We start from the raw sequence: 13545 nt of genomic DNA, 5'->3' as shown, positions 1-13545 counted from the left end.
TTGGGTTTTCTGTCTGTTTAACGAAGTTTGTTCAAAAATCAATAAAAACAATTACTTGAGTAAACAAAAAAAACATATCCACATGAATGACAGGAACCAAGGTTTCCATTCCGTAGTCCATCCTGGTGTCTCTTCCTCAGTAAAAACAAGGCCCACGCACCCGGCTGTCCACATGATGGACAAGAAAACCTGATTCATAAGACCAGCCATCTTATTTCATTGCTCCATGCTCCTGTTCTGATACTCACGTTCCGATTGTAGGGGCTTTTGGTGGTGGTTCACAGAGTTCAACATGGACACTCTGCCAATTCTGACCTAGCGCAGCAAACAGCGATACCCTGTGTGTGTTCTGACACATTTCCATCGTAACCAGCATTAACTTTTTAAGCAATTCATGTTACATTAGATCTTCTGTGGTTTTGGACCAGATGGGCCAGTTTTCACTCCCCACAATGCATCAGTGCCCATGACCCTATAGTTGGTTCACCAGTTGTCCTTCCTTCAATCACCTTTGGTAGGTAACCACTGCATACCAGGAACACCCCACAATCTGTAATTTTTGTGGTCGCGGACTGCAAGCTTCTCTTACCTTCCAGCAGCCGCAGATCTCTGAACTCCTCCCCGGAGACGCCAGCATGCGTGGCCGCATTGTCTTGTAGTGTTTCCAAAGGGGCGCATGCTCGTCCCTAACCTTAAAGAGGCTCTGTCACCAGATTATAAGTGCCTTGTCTCCTACATAATCTGATTGGCGCTGTAATGTAGATAACAGCAGTGGTTTTTATTTTGAAGAACGATCATTTTTTGAGCAAGTTATGAGCTAGTTTAGATTTATGCTAATGACTCTCAATGGACAACTGGGCGTGTTTTTACTTTTTACCAACTGGGTGTTGTACGTAGGAGTGTATGAGGCTGACCAATCAGTGACTAATCAGTGTCCTACACTTCTCATTGTTCCAGCCCAGCATGATCCACAGCACAGTGTGATTGTGCAGTGAAAGAAGTAAACACGCCCAGTTGCTAAAAACACAATACACGCCCAGTTGGAAATAAGAGAAAACACGCCCAGTTGTGCATTAGAAAGGCTAATTTGCATAAATATAAAATTGCTCATAACTTAGCCAAAAAGGATCGTTTTTTTAAAAAAAAAACACGTTACTGTTATCTTCATTGCAGCGCCGATCACATGCAATAGGAGATAGGGATTTGATAATCTGGTGACAGAGCCTTTTTAAAGGGCCAGTGCACGCACCTGTAAATGTTCCCTACCCAATCCCAACAAAACCCTTAATTATAAAAAGGGCTCTGCCCCTTCCTCCTAGCCTGAGCATTGTTGTGTCTAACCATGTTTGTTGAGAAAATGCTCCCTTAGTTGTATCCTGTTCCCAGTGTTCCTGTATCCTGCTTCCTGTATCCCGTATCCAGTAATTGCATTTGTTCCTGAGTAAAGCCTAGTGTTGGAGTCGAGTTCATCCTCTGTGCCACGTGTCACCTGTCATGCCAAGTGTCATCTGCCACACCAAGAAGTCTGCTACACCAAAGTGTCTGCTACGGCACGTCTGTCAGAACTTCTATACAAGTACTCTAGTTCTAAAGACTTTCATTGACTGTAGTTTGGCCAGCTGCTACTCTGCTACAGTAGAGCGGCCTAGTGAGTCCACATACCCCAAGAGTCGTGACAGTACGCTCAGGTCATGGATCCCGCTGGTCAAGACGGTGGTCCAGATTATGCAAATGGACATGCGTGACCTCCAGGCACGCCAGGATCAGTTTGGATCTCCCGTTTGGATCATTCAACTGCATCTCCTCTGGCTGCTTCCACTGCTCCACTACCTGTTACCCCTCCTGCCTGCCATGGGTCTACAATTTCGCTGCCTCTACCAACTCTCTACGACGGGGATCCTAAGGCCTGTAGAGGCTTTACCATCCAATGCCAGATTCACTTTAGATTGCACGCACATCTGTTCCCCTCTGATGTAACCAATGTTGCTTTCATCATCTCCCTCCTTTCTGGCAAAGCCCTGGCATGGGCTAATCCCATCTGGGAGCATGAGGGTCCGAAATCCTTAAAGGGAATGTGTTGCCAGAAAAACATGTTTTGTTTTTTTTAATTAAACATTTAGTGTGTAGGTGATTAAACATTGTTCAAATTTTTTTTATTTTTTTCACGAGTTAGGAAATATTATAAATTAATTCTAATTTATAATATTTCCCATTGCTGGTCACTAGATGGAGCTATTCCCAAAATTGCAGCATTGCAAAATTGGGTAAAAAGCCCTCGCTCTAGTGAGCTCTCAGCATCCCCCCCCCCCTCCTTTATCCTGGCTAGTGCCGGGATAAACGAGGGGTTTGAACGGTCTAACCTCCTACACTGTGTGTCGCCATTTTTTGAGCTAACACACAGTGTAGTAGGTTTACATACAGTGGTAAACGTACACAAACACGAACATACATTAAAATCTCTTACCTGCTCCTGCCGCCGCGGCTCCCTCCGGCCCGTCCGCTCCGTCTGCTGCCGCTGGTCCAAGTGCACAAGTCCGGAAGCCGCGACCGGAAGTAGTAATATTACTGTCCGGCCGCGACTTCCGGTCCACAGGAAAATGGCGCCGGACGGCGCCAATTTCAAGTTGGACTGTGTGGGAGCGGCGCATGCGCAGTTCCCACACAGACGGCGTACACAGAAGTGGATGGGACGGGACCCGTTCGCAGTCTCTATGGGACTGTGGCTGCCGTATTCCATGTCTGTATGTGTCGTTAATCGACACATACAGAAATGGAACAAAAAATGGCAGCCCCCATAGAGAAGAAAAAGTGTAAAAATAAGAAAAAGTAAAACACAAACACACAAATAAATATAAACGTTTTTAATAAAGCACTAACATCTTTAACATATTAAAAAAAAAATTGTGATGACACTGTTCCTTTAAATTTACAGTTGTTCCTAGAGACTTTCCACACTGTTTTTGAGGAACCTGGTCGGATGTTTTCCGCAGCCTCCTCTCTTCTGACCCTCCAAGGGGAGGAGACGTTTGGAGAATATGCAATCCAGTTCCGTACCCTGGCAGTTGAACTTGCCTGGAACAATGAGGCCTTAGTAGCTACTTTCTGGCAAGGACTGTCTCCATCAAGGATGAGCTCGCAGCTTGTGACCTTCCATCCACCCTGGATGCCCTTATCCTGTTGGCAACCTGGATCGACATGAGGATCAAGGAATGTGCTCAGGAGGTTTGCCAGGAGAAAAGGTCCTATAGACTGCCACCCAGCTCCCATTGCCTGGGTCTCTGGCAAGGAGAGAGGATAGACCTGTCCACTAGGGGGTGAGACGTGAGGGAGCAGTTCAATAGGACAATCGTAGGAATGATGGGGAGGAAGAACCTCTGCCTCCTTTTTGCTAAAGGCGTCTGCAAAGTTGGCATAATGTGTGGGTAGTCCAGAGAGTGACTGAAGCAGTGGAGGCAGAACAGGACGAACCTGTGGCTGGCAGCAGTGAAGACACTTAGATCCCCTTTGGAGGACCTCACCGGAACTCCAGTCAGGAACCGGAGCATGTAGACGAAGCCAAGGCAGGCCCAGGAGAATAGGGTTGATAGCTTTTTGCAAAACGAAGAAGGCAATCATCTCCGATATGAGGATTCCGACTTGTAGTCTCAGCAGTTTAGTGATTTGCATTAATCCAGGGCTCTGGGTTTAATTAGGGGTATAGCACTGACTATTTGGGACCACTATATATATATATATATATATATATATATATATATATATATATATATATATATATATATATATATATATATATATATTAGGGAGTTGACTATCTAACCCAATAATACTGATCTGTCTCACTAGCTACTTGTCCCTTCATACCCCGGATATTTAGAGGTTATGCCTTGAGCTTAATACTATGATATATATGTTAATTCCTGCCATGCCTGTTATAGTATACTTTTAGGGGGTGGATGCGGTGCACACTACCCCCCAGCTTTATTTTATCCTCCTCTGGGTCTTTCCATTAAAATGACAGCTGTTTTCATCTATGATTTGACCAGTGCATATTGCAATAATTGTTCATAGATCCCCTGTGTTAGGCTGTAGTCGTCCTTTTTCTTCGTTCTCCGCTCTACTTTGTTCTCGAGTTCTGATGTAAATAAGCTGCTTGGGTTTCCTTGGAAACGGGGGACGCTATGACAGCCCATATATCCCATTGGCAGCTCACTGACAGTGGGGCCGCCCCTTCTCACGGACGTCATGCATGACATCCTGTACGGTGAGTGGTTGCGGTCCCCGATGACGCCCATGTTGTGGGCAGGACTAAGTCTATTTATTCTCGGCGTTCTCCCGGCGTGCGAGGAGCGGCCAATTATCTGTGTCGTTCGCACGCTGGGAGACACGATACAGCACTTTTAAGTGCTGTCCGGTGGTACAATAGTACATCTGATAAGCAATTTACTGTTGGACTGCCTGGTGAATACAACAATATTAGTGCTTGTGACCCCTGAGGACGCACTCTTGATAACCGAGAGTTTTGAAACGCGTAGGGACACTTTATATATAGGGCAGGTGTTATCTTTAGTGGTAGTCCACGTCAGAATTGCTGTACTTGAGGAGAGTGAAGTATTTGGTATTGTTAACTGAGTAGATGCTCAATGTCAGTTACGCTCCCAGTTCAGCCTGATGAGAACTACTTATGCCTGTTTACTGAGTCTATTGGCCTATAGCCCGTTTTAAACTATATTCAATAATAACATTTATTTTTTATTTTTAATCGTTCTGACAGGTAGTTACTTGAATCAAATTGAATGAACATTCTTTATCAGCAAATAGTGAAATTCTTTATCAGCATCTACCTGGCAAGTGTTTTACTTTTTTGGGGAAGGGGTATGATATGAAAGTAACAGAAATGGAATGAACAACACTGGTAAGCGGAAGGAGCCCAATTATACATCACATAGGGAGGCCATTTTTACCTGACACACTATTATTGAGAATAACTTTACTTTAATACTATCTTTATTTGTGCAGACAAACCCCTAGCATTTGATTATTATAGTCATGCCCATCTCATAATAGAAGTAGGTACTGTATAAAGTCTTTGTTCTTTTCCCACCCAGAATTAATCAGCTGCCCAATGAGGTAGTCAATAATGTGCCATGTTTTGGGAGCACATTTGGGCACGTCAGTGTACAGTAACTCATAAAAGACAAATTGGAGCAGAGAAAGTATCAACATGGGTGGGTTGAGCGTGTTGACAACATTCCCTCAATTATACGCCTCTGCTAGCTGGAACCCTGACAGCCCGTCTGAAATAATCCAGAACATTTGCTTCCAATCAAGTTTATGAGTAAATAAATCGGTCAATATCTGATGTCATATCAAGCAATTGAACCAAAGAATTTTTTATCAATCATAGCAGGAGTGCAAGGAAGTTACTTCTACAGTGATTCTAGAGTGATGTCCCTAAATCACAGAAGCCTCCTCAACACATTTAAAGTCTATGTAAATGTAAGAACTGTTTTCAAAATTTATAGAAAATTGGAAACACGTGAGGCCAAGGTGGAGCGTCTGCAGAATTGTAAAAAAATAAAAAGTAGATTCTTGATGTATTGAGCAAGGAGACAACATGTTAATTGGCTTACCATGATGATGATCATCCACATTATCTCAAAGTTTAATCAATAACCAGTGGTTGGTGACACATCAATGTTCAACTGCTTAAGATGAAAGTCCAGGCAAATTATCATAATTAGTCAAATGGATCTACTCTGGTTGTTTAACACTCCAGGGTTTTTAATTCTGCTCCCTCAAAAGTAAGTTTCCAAGGTGCTTGGTACAGTTTAGGTCCTTGACACCACTAGTAATAACAACTACTGCTGCATATGACTGGGCTATACAGCGGAAGTTGCCAAAATGAGGCCCCCTTTTCTGACCATTATTGGTGGAAGCTGCCCACCTGACTGCCTAAACCTTCCCTCAATGTGCGGTACATTTACACCACTGCCAAGATGTACTTCTGGCACAGCACTGTAGATGTACAGCACGTGGATGGCGCAGGTTCTAAAGCTGTGCCCGCGCTATTGTCAGCTGCAACATACACTCCAATCCTGGCCGTTTAATACCTTAGATGTCGCGATGGGTTGCGATGGCAGAAAGGGGCCTCACAACGACGCCCAGGTTTGCCATGTACATGAGCCTAATAATAGGCTGCCTGTCAGTATAACATTATAACACTGAGTGGCATAATATACTGCAGAAGTAGTGCAGTGTCTTATGTAAGCGATCAAAGGATTGTACGTTTAGGTCCCATAGTGGGACTAAATAAAATTGTATAAAGATATCAAATAAAGATTACAACAACAAAAAACTATATAAAAAAAATAATTCCCTTAAAAAATGGTTTATTAGGGAAAAACATTTAAAAAAAAATAATAAAACGGCTTGTACTATAAAATTACCACATTATTTTTCCTGCACGGAAAACGGCACAAACAAACCCTAAGGCCCCATGCACACTACCGTAATTTTGGTCCACAATTACAGACCGTAATTGCGGATCAAAGTACATACCCATTAATTTCTATTGGCCATGGACACCTTCCCGTATATGTACCTGAAGGCGTCCGGGCCGTAGAAATCATCCGTAAAAAATAGGACGTGTCCTATTTTTTTGATTTTTCAGACCGTGCTCCCATACTTATAATGGGAGCATGGCCCGTAAATGCGAGTGACTGTCCGTGGCCGTCCGGGCCCGTAATTCGCAGACCGTGATTACGGGCACGGTTGTGTGCAGGGGACCTAAAAGACAATACCAGAATTGCTCTAAAAATTTGCTACAAATTTGTGCCAACGAAAACTATAGCTCGTCCCAAAAAAAAATACAAGCTCTCATAAAGCCTTATTGATGAAAAAATCATGGACGGAAAAAGTTATGGCTTTTGGAAAGCAACGACACAAACACAAATGATTTTATTTATAAAAAGCATTTTTATATTGCATATGTAGTAAAACTATATAAATTTAGTAAGACTGTAATTATAACGCCTCGCAGAATAAGGTTAAAATCTAATTTACACTGCATGGTGAATACCGTGAAAACAAATCCTAGAGTGCATGGGATAAAAAAAAAATGAAAAATAGAAAAGGCTGCATCCTCAAGGGGTTAAGGAGAAGCTTTCACCTCCCCATACATGTGCAGCTGAGTGCAGCATGTAATGGAGAGGTTTGAACGAACCATGGGGCACTTTACATTTTTTTTCTACCTCCCTCCATTATTTAGATATCGGTGCCGTTATATTTGGCGCCCGATATTTAAATAACTCCCTGAACAAGCAACGGGGCGTGTACTGGCAAGGGGGCGTGTTACTATGGCTGTGACAATGTCCAATCAGATATGGACAGTGTTACAGCAAGAGCGAGGAGAGACCTTTCAAGATTAGTCTTCTGCCGAACTGGCAAGGGGGCGTGTCACTGCTACGGACAGTGTAAGGCCTCATTTACACGAACGTAATATACGCGCGTGCGACGCGCGTGCTTTGCACGCATGTCGTACGCACCTATATTAGTCAATGGGGCAGTTTAGACGATGCGTGAATTGCGCTCAGCGCGTGTGCGCAGAAAAAAACTCACGACATGTTCTATAATCGTGCGTTTTTCGCGCACTCACGCACCCATTGAAGTCAATGGGTGCGTGAAAACCACGCATGCCGCACGGAAGCACTTCCGTGCGAACTGCGTGATTCGCGCAAGAGCTGTCAAACTCCTGAATGTAAACAGAAAAGCACCACGTGCTTTTCTGTTTACAAACATCCAAACGGAGTGTCAAATTCGAGATGAGCGCACCGAACTTCACCGGGTTCGGCCAAACTCGTTTTGACCGAAACCGGTAAAAAATGTTCGGGTACGCGACGTCAGGAGACAGTCACTGTCCACGGTGCTGAAAGCGTTAAACTGGTTCAGCACCATGGACAGTGACTTCCGCTCCGAAAATCCATGAACCTGTAAAAAAAAAAAAAAGTTCTGACTTACCGATAACTCCGGTCCGACCTCCCGGGATGACAGTTAAGTCCAAGTGACAGCTGCAGCCAATCACAGGCCAAGCACAGGCTGCAGCCAATCACAGGCCAAGCACAGGCTGCAGCCAATCACAGGCTGCAGCGGTCTCATGGACTGCGGCGTCATCCTGGGAGGTGGGGCCGGATGACAAGAGTGGGACGCGTCACCAAGGCAACGGCCGGGAGCCCGGACTGGGGGAAGCAGGAAGTTCTTGGTAAGTATGAAAGTCTTTTTTTATTCACAGGTTGGTGTATATTGTGTTCGGCATTCACTGTCGAGGGTGCTGAAAGATTTACTGCCGATCAGTTAGCTCTTTCAGCACCTTGGACAGTGACGGGCGTCGACTAGCCTCATCTCTATGATGGCGGCTGCGCGAAAATCACGCAGCCGCGCATCATACACGGATGACACACGGAGCTGCCAAATGCCTTTTGCGCGCGCAAAACGCAGCGTTTTTTGCGCGCGCAAAACGCACACGCTCGTGTAAATCAGGCCTAAGGCTGAGTTCACACAGAGTTTTTTGCAAGAGGAAAATCTGCCTCAAAATTCCGTTTGGAATTTTGAGTCAGATTTTCCTCTGCCTCCACGCCAAATTTCACTGCGTTTTTCAGGGCGTTTTTCACCCGTGGCCATTGAGCGCCGCGGGTATAAAATGCAGTGAAATACGCTTTTTCTGCCTTCCATTTATGTCAATGGGAGGTCAGGGGCGTAAAAGCCCGAAGATAGGGCATGTCCCTTCTTTTTCCCACGAGCCGGTTTTTCCGCTCGCGGGAAAAAACCGCCTCCGCCTCCCATTGAAATCAATGGGAGGCATTTTCGGAAGTTTTTTGGCACGATTTACGCGTCAAAAAACTAGTAAAAAAACTCAGTGTGAACTCCCCCTAAGCACTCCCCAGCTCTTACACTATCTGTAGCAGTGACACACCCCCTTGCCAGCGCTGCAGACAATAAAAGACTGACTTCTCACAAGAGCTGAAGAGATGAGAGCGCGCGCTCCCCTCTCCACAGCTCTTACATTGTCCGTAGTAGTGACACGACCCCTTGCCAGTTTCGGTGAAAAGACTGCAATCGCACACTCTCTCCTCACTCTTGCTGTAACAATGTCCATATCTGATTGGACAGTGTCACAGCCATAGTAACACGCCCCCCTTGCCAATACACGCCCTGTTGATTGTTCAGGGGGTTATTTAAATATCGGGCGCCAAATATAATGGCACCGATATCTAAATAATGGAGGGACGTAGGAAAAAAATGTAAAGTGCCCCAGGGTTTGTGCAGCCCTCCCCGTTACATGCTGCACTCAGCTGCACATATATGGGGAGGTGAATGGTTCTCAGGACCCTCTGCTCCCCTTTAGCAAAATTCTCATACATTTGGACTAGAAATGGATTAGTATTATGTGCAAAGTGCATGCATGGGGTGAGCAGAGCAGGAAGGCAGTGTGATGCGTGCTGCTTCAGTCCATAGCTGCAGAGCACTTAGTGTGTGTCTCGTGAGTTATGTTTGAAGACTATTGTCTTCTTAGCAAACTGTTTTTTTCAAAGTCGTAAAACATAATACAAAAACATATAAATTTGGTATCGCCATAATTGTATCAACCTGTAGCATAAGGTGCACATGTAGTTTTCACCGCCTGATGGATGCCGTAAAAACAAAAGCCCCCAAAAAATGGCGTAATCGCTGTTTTTTTCTCATTTCACCACACAAATAAAAGAAATTCAGCTTCCCAGTACATTATATGGTACAATAAATGGTGCCATGAAAAACTATAACTTGTCCCACAAAAAACAAGCACTCATATGGCTATGTCAACAAAAAAAACAAAGAAGTTATGGCTTTTGGAAGGCGGGGAGGAAAAAACAAAGATGAAAAAACTCAAATTGGCCGTGTCTCCAAGAGGTTAAAAAAATATATACTGTATGTTTACGTATACATTTTTCATTAGTAATAAAAATAAGGTGATGCATTCCTTTGAAATCACTGTAACCAATTTGGTTAACAAGACAATATTTGCTCTGCGACACAAAACATTTCAGCTACAAGATCTCAAGTGCTTCAGCTCAGTAGTAAATTATGAAAAATGTAGTCCAGGATATATACATTTTTTATACTCGTGAATAAAAAAAACACTGGTCATTCGGCTATTGTCCTTTTTATTTTATGTTTTTTACCATCTGACCGTTATTACTTCATGTGGTTACCTTGCTACGTCAGTATGAAATTCTTTATACAATTCCTCTCACTGACGTCAATTCATTTTTTTTATTATTAAAAGTTTCTGCCAGTTCACAGTATTGAGTTTATCTTCGTTCACCGTTGCCAACATTGCCTCTGGGCTGTCATAGCATTTTGACATAATACATTGTATCAATGTAATCCTTGCACAGCAGCCATTTCCGTGTCTCTCTGGTAGTATGCAAGCTATGTGCTGGACTAAAGGGAAGAATCCGCTGCTGTCCTTGTAGACCCTTTTCTTCCATCGAAGTCAATCAATGATACGTGACGTTCTTTCCTTAGCAATCCTTCTATGTGTCTATGTCACATCCAGCAATAATACAACTACAATAACAGGGGTAAGTGTGGTACCTCGGGAATGGTAACATGTAAATGAACATTGAAGCTGTCCAGAGGGGTGCAAATACTAAATATTCTGAGGCATCTAGCACGCTCAGATTAGAGTGATACATTCTTGCAGCAGAATATTGCTTAAAATCCATTGTTTCTAAGAAGCAAACTGTATTACAGCTGGTCCATACACAGTGGTGTAGCAATAGGGGTAGCAGCGGTCGCAGTTGCGACCAGGCCCACAAGCCCGGGGGGCCCGCAGGGTCCCGTTGCCACGCAGCACGCTAATATAAAGTTTGTATGTGCCGTGATGCCGGCACTTCCTGGTCACGGGCATGGTTTGTTTAGACGTCACAGTCACATGGTACACTCAGTACACTCTCCACCGCAAACACAAACTGCACGACACAATACATTACAAACTGTGGGTCGCACTCCCCCTGGGGGGTCGTGTGAAGACCTCCGGGGGGTCACGAACCACTCACTGAGGTCCTGCTTCCAACTGTATTCGCGTCATCAGGACGCAGATCCAGTTGAATTTAATCGTGGAGCAAGGAGCTGACGGTTCCTTCCTCCAGCATTCACTGCCGTGAGCTATTAGCGGCTCGGCGCAGACAGGCGCGATTTAGTAACATAGTCGCGTATGACTGCGCCGAGTCACTCATAACACAGGGCAAAGGAGGAGAAGGATCTCCCCCTCCACCCGTCGTGGGAACGGGGATAGGTAAGTAACTTTATTATTTTTCTATTATGCACATATGGAGGAATTATACTGTAAAAGAAGGCGGCTGATATGGTGGCAGCTATGAGGGGCATTACTATATGGAAGGCTGATATTGTGGCAGCTATGAGGGGCATTATACTGTCTGGGGGGCTGATATGGTGGCAGCTATGAGGGACATTATACCGTATGGGGCATTATACTGTCGGGGTGCTGATATGGTGGCAGCTATGGGGGCATTACACTGTAGGGAGACAGCTATAGGGGCTTTATACTGTGTGGGGGACGCTAAAAGGGGCATTATACTATATGGGGGTACTATACTGTGTGGGCAGCTAAGGAGGGCATTATACTGTGTGGGGGCAGCTATGATGGGCATAATACTGTATGGGGCTGCTATGGGGCATTATACTGTATGAGGGCATTTATGGGGGGCATTATACTGTATGGGGCAGCTATGGAGGCATTATACTGTATGGGGCCGCTATGGGGGCATTATACTTTATGGGGGGCATTATACTGTGTGGGGGCAGCTATGAGGGACATTATACTGTATGGGGTTGCTATGGGGGCAATATACTGTATGGGGCTGCTATGGGGCATTATACTGTATGGGGGAATTTATGAGGGGCATTATACTGTGTGGGGTCTGCTATGGGGGGCATTATACTGTATTGGGGCATTATACTGTGTGGCGGGTAGCTATGGGAGCATTATACTGTGTGGGGCAGCTACGGGGAGCATTATACTGTGTGGGGCAGCTACGGGGAGCATTATACTGTATAGGGTCAGTTATGGGGAGCATTATACTGTATGGGGGCAGTTACAGGGAGCATTATACTGTATGGGGGTAGCTACGGGGAGCATTATACTGTATGGGGCAGCTACGGGGGGCATTATACAGTGTGGGGGCGGCTATGGGGGGGAAGTATACTGGGGGGGCTCTTGGGCAAGGTAGCTGGCCATAGGCGCGGCAGTGGTCTTGTGGTATTGGGGAGGGCCCAAGCTGAATTCTTGCACCAGGGCCCATGAGCCTTTAGCTACGCCCCTGTCCATACACATTTATTAGATGTCGACAGCTATATCCCCCAACTCCCCAATACATATGCATGTTTATGGAGAGAAATATAAGCCGATGCCAGAAACCTTTACCTCCCAAGGGAACAAAATGATGGGGCCTAATGTTTTCTCCCTGGAAAGCAGGTGTCGGGGGCAGTTTGGCTGCCCCAAAACTCAATAGGTCATAATATTTATCTGATGTGTATGGCCAAATTTATCAAGGTCACCTCTGTTTGATACATCTTTGGTTGATAGAACAGCTATAAAGCTTTAGTGTTTAACCCCTTCAGGACTGAGCCTGTTTTGGCCTTCAGGACGAAGCCGATTTTTCCAATCTGACATGTGTCACTTTATGTGGTAATAACTCTGGAATGCTTTTACCTATCCAAGCGATTCTGAGATTGTTTTCTCGTGACACATTGTACTTTATGTTAGTGAAAAAAGTTTGGTCGATAAATTCAATATTTATTTATAAACAACACCAAGATTTGGAGAAAATGTGCAAAAATTAGCATTTTTCTAAATGTAAATGTATCTGCTTGTAAAACAGATAGTAATACCACACAAAATAGTCACTAATTAACATTTCCCATATGTTTACTTTAGATTGGCCAAATTTTTTTGAACATCCTTTTCTTTTTCTAGGACGTTACAAGGCTTAGAACTTTAGCAGCAATTTCTCATATTTTCAAGAATATTTCAAAAGGCTATTTTTTCAGGGACCAGTTCAGTTCTGAAGTGGCTTTGAGGGCCTTATATATTGGATAGACCCCATAAATAACCCCATTTTGAAAACTGCACCCCTCAAAGTATTCAAAACAGCATTCAGAAAGTGTTTTAACCCTTTAGGCGTTTCACAGGAATTAAAGCAAAGTAGAGGTGAAATTGACAAATTTATTTTTTTTGGCCAAAATTCCTATGTAATACATTTTTTTTGTACCAGAGAAGGTTTAACCCGAGAAATGCAACTCAATATTTATTGCCCAGATTCTTCAGTTTTTAGAAATATCCCACATGTGGCCCTAGTATGCTAATGGACTGAAACACCGGCCTCAGAATCAAAGGAGCACCTAGAGGCAGGGGCGTAACTAGGAAAGACTGGGCCCCATAGCAAACTTTTGACTGGGGCCCCCCCCCTCCCCTGGGTGTCACACAAC

Source organism: Rhinoderma darwinii, chromosome 1 (assembly GCF_050947455.1).
Source record: "Rhinoderma darwinii isolate aRhiDar2 chromosome 1, aRhiDar2.hap1, whole genome shotgun sequence".
Taxonomy (NCBI): Eukaryota; Metazoa; Chordata; class Amphibia; order Anura; family Rhinodermatidae; genus Rhinoderma; species Rhinoderma darwinii.
The sequence above is the reverse complement of the archived record's forward strand: the minus strand, read 5'-3'. Positions refer to the sequence as shown.